Genomic DNA, 4,529 nt, shown 5'->3' on the forward strand with positions numbered 1-4,529 from the left:
CAGCTGATGTATGTTCTTTGTGCTTTGGGAAACACCCATTAGCAGGATTACTGATATTTTAGTTTTCTGAATCAGACATTTGTTCAATATGTGCAGCAAAAATAAAATGCATCAAAAGTCATTTCTGTACTAAAGCAACATGCTTCCACTATAGAGTTTTTCATGGTAGAGATGTTGAATTAAGCTGTCATTTGGATTAATAAATACAGTCGGGGGAAAAAAAAAAGTAAGTACAAATGGATGTGATAAAAATCTCTCCTAGTTAAGGAAAGATAGGATTTGTCAAAGTGAAGCAGAGCATATATAGAACCAGAGTCATTACTGCAAAATTAGGAGAGGGAAGGGAACTACTTGAAAGGATTATCTTTCCTGTAAACACAGAACCTAATTACACTGAGTCTTTGCTTGCTTGTAAAAGTAGAATTGCAGTTAAGCTGGTGATGCATTGAAATTAGTGTACCCCATCTCTTCAATTAATTTGCAATGCCAGCATACAGACTGAATTACACAGGTGTTTTTAACTAATCCTCACAGAGAAGTCTCCTGAGCTGCCAGGATATCACTTAGCATCTTCCACTTTCCAGTAGCACCTTGTGAGATCCAGCTGGTCTGGCTGCTGGATGGAAGGTTGTGGGCCTTACCAAGCAAAGAGAGGCAATGATCGTTTCACAGAAGTTACTGAAATAAGGACCTTTGCTCCTAAATCTTCTAGGAAAGAAAATTAATAGACACTGCCGTAGATTGGTCAAGAAATTACATTACTCTAGTATTTTTATGGAATTAGTGCTACTTAAAATGAACCAAAGGTGTTTGGCCCGGTGTGATATATCTTCCAAAGTAACACCAAGAGCAAGCAGATCTCCATCATTCCTGATATTACAGGACTGCCCAGGGCCTGCTGCAGGAAACTTGATTTTGTGGAAAACTCAGAAAAATTAAGTCTTTGACAAGCAGGAAAGATGCAGCATATGGCAGGAAAGAACTGGGTGTATCCTCATTTCTAAATGGGAGATGAATCAAAATAACTTGTGTTCCCTGTGCAATGCAGGACATCTGCCCAATATAGGAAGTGAACTGAGTGGCCCATAACCTGGACAAAAGTCTGTCACTCCTTGGAGAAACATTCCAAAGGGAACATGTCAGCCACTTAGCCTTTCTGAAGGCAGTGCTTTCAAAACATCTAGCTTTTCTGCTTTTCAAAACACAGCCCCTGTGTGCCCATCAGCTCCAACTCAAATAGGTGAAAGTGTTGTGACAGTACTGAGCAGTATCTGCTGTTCCTCAGCTGTAAATTAAACTCTTGCCCTGAATAGTCTGCCACCTTGGTAGTTTCCTTGGGGGTGATTACTGCCTGGCAGAAACTATTAAAATCAAGCTAAAGAATAAGAAACAAAACAGGCAATCCAGCAAAGGTCATGAAGATGATGTTTATTTTAGCCACACCAAAAACTGGAAAAGGAACTGCACAAATTTCCAAGCCAATATAAAAAGAAGTATTTTAACATACTGAACATGATTAGGATGGTTAAAGGATTGTAGCACCTGTTAATGAAGCTGAGACCTGGAACTGGAGGAGGCTTGGGGAGGGATCATTGTGGGGGCAGAGTAAAGAGAATGGAGACAGATTCATCTTGGCAGTGTCTAGTATCAGGACAAGAGACAGTGAGCACACCCTCAAGCACACAAAATTCTCTTTAAACATAAGAAAAAGCTTTTTTTACTGTGAGAATGGCTGAACACTAGTACAGCTTGTCCAGAGGTTTGTGGAGTCTCCACCCTTGGTGATCTTTAAAACCTGACTGGACATGCTTTCAGGCAATCTGTTCAAGCTGACTCTGGTGGGAGTCAAGCAGTTAGGCGAGATGATCTCCCAAGGTTCCTCCCAACCTTAAGTGTTTTGTGGGATCCAGGGTCTTTTCTCAAAATATAACAATTTTCTCAAAAAGAAAAAAAAAGAAAACCCAAAAGAAATCACTGTTTCAGTGATGTGACGAAATTAAAGAGAACCTAATCTTGCTTTAGTGTTCCTCAGAAGAAAAGACTACAAGAAAAGTGCCCAGGTGCCCTTTTGAAGTTATTTGGGCTTTCAGCAGCTGCTGGTGGTTCTGGGACCTTTGCTCTCCCTGTTTTCCTGGCATGTTCCAGCTCCCTTGGCCACTCCTGCTGCACCTGTGTCCTCTGTGAAAGCAGCCCCCTTGGGCTGTGATGTGTTTAATGGAAGCCACATGGCCAAAGCTGCTTGGCACTGAACACACCAGATGATGCTTTTTTTTCCTTTTGAATATGTGCATCTTAAAAGAGCTCAAACGTGGAGAGGAAGTGACTTCTGAGGTTCTTCAAGGTCATGAGGCAAGAAATTCAGTGTTTTCTGGCTATTAGGTAGTAAAACAAAGGCAGGGAATCAATTGTAGTTTTACCCTTCCCCTTCCGTTGATTTGCAGGTTTCCAGCTGGACCCATTGCTTTGCTCCTTCTCTGGGTTTTAAGATTTGATTAAGAGAACCACTGGTGTGATATGATGATATGGCTCATTCTCACAGCTCTGGGGAACCAATGGGTTGGCTGAGGTGACTGAGAGCCCTCAGAGTCAAAGGGGTGCTCAGGGGAGAAAATGAGAGATGGAGCCTTGCAAGCTCTGCTTCCCCCAAGCAAGGTAATAAAATCTTCAGTGTTACTTGTAAGGGATAACTCCTCCAGGCCTGAAAAATCCAGGGCTGGAGCCAGGCCAGGCAGTGGTGTTGTGGTGCAGCAGCCTGTGAAGGCAGCATGGGGACGTTGTGTGTGCCAGCTCAAGGGACAGGGAGGTGGTGAGCAAGTGCTGTGCTGCAGGCTGGAGCGGCTGTGGCCACATTTCTTGGACACTTGGGGATGTTGCAGCCACTGCAGGTCCCAGGGTTACTGAGCACACAGAAATGACAAAAGGCATTCTGTGTGCCAGATGCTCCCAGTGCAGACACAGGGAGGGACTGAACAGGCTGGGGTTCTTCTCCACAGCCATGGTATCTTTGCAGATCAGCAACAAAATCAAAGCTGCAGCCAAGGAAGTGGTAATTGATGGATGGGAATTGGTTGATTTGGCTTTTTCTTGTCAGCTCTTTGATTTCCCACCAAACATCTTCAGTGACCAAAACCTAGAGTCAATCAAGCTCTGAGGGACCAGGTTGCCAGCAGATCTCCATATCTCTGAAGTGTTGTTCTTGCTAGTGGTAGTGCAAGGCTAATGTTTTCATATCGTATTAAATTTGATTTGGCTTTTATTTTGTTTTGTGAAACCAGTAAACAGCAATTTCAATCTTAAAGCTGGGCAATGCTGTCTTTTTTTGATTAATGCTAATCCTCTCCCTGGTGTGCTGGGCTTTCATGTGGGTTGGATCAGGTCTCACCAGTGCTGTTCATCCTGACAGCTCTTTATGAAGTTCAAACTAAAGCACATATGTATTGTTTCATTCTAAAATTGTTTATCTGAGATGCCTTTGCTGTGGCTCTTCAGGATCTCCTTTCTAATTAGGCATTTGCTTTTCAGGTTTGCTCAAAAGCCACCTTGCCGTTTGCTGGGTCATTGTTAAACAAGAAAATACTGTTGTCTTAAAATTCTTTGCTCTAGCTCTCCCTTCTCTATCTTATACTTGTGGCGCTTGAAAAGCTTTGCAGTGCCTTTTTCCTTAGTGGATTTCTTGGACTCAAATTTGGAAGAAGAGATGGAAAGGTGAGGAACAGAGAATGGAGTGGTATAAGCTCTGGGCTATCCTTAGCTACAGCCTCTCTTAATCTAGAGATAAAGCATCTCTATTTCAGTGAATTCAAACCACTCTTTTGTCTGGATGTTCTTAAGGGCTCCTGTGTTACTTCCTGATACAGACAGGACAGTTACTTGTATTTTTTCTGTGCCTCAGACTGTGCCTTAGGTTTTGCAATTGTTCACATAGGCAGTTTGGGATGGGACTTGAAATTGTTTGGGTTGGAGGAGTTTTTTTGTTAGTTTGGGGTGTTTTGTTTATTCCTCAGCTTCCTTGGTAATGGGAAATTCTCTACCCGATGGCACAGTCAAAATCTCTTGTTATAGTCAGAGTAAACCATGGCAGTGCCTTCATCTGTTCTGCACCCTCCCAAGTGTTTTTCTCCTGAACTTGTCGGACAGTGCTGGTGTGAAGCAGTGGCTTCTTCTGAGTAACCTTCAGTGTGAGCAGTGAGTCTCTTCCTGGGATTCCTCAGCTGAGTGGCCTCAGCTATCTCATGAGCTTTGTAATAATAACTGTGAGGGTCTAAATCTACTTCATAAGTGGAGTTGAGGGTGCTGCTGCTGAGCTTCACCTTTGCTGCTTCATCCTTCCTGATATAGGCAAGAATCTTGTTGAGAAATGGGGGCAAACTGAGGCAGCAAGTCTCAAAGTTTTGAGAGGCTGACTTGTCCTGACTTTGGTCTGCCAATGTAAAACAAAGCTCAGTTTCCTGGCAGTTTGTTTATTTATTTCAAATTCATAATACCAGCACACACAGGGCATAACACATTACTTCTCTGCAACAGCAACA

Source organism: Serinus canaria, chromosome 2 (genome assembly GCF_022539315.1).
Source record: "Serinus canaria isolate serCan28SL12 chromosome 2, serCan2020, whole genome shotgun sequence".
NCBI lineage: Eukaryota > Metazoa > Chordata > Aves > Passeriformes > Fringillidae > Serinus > Serinus canaria.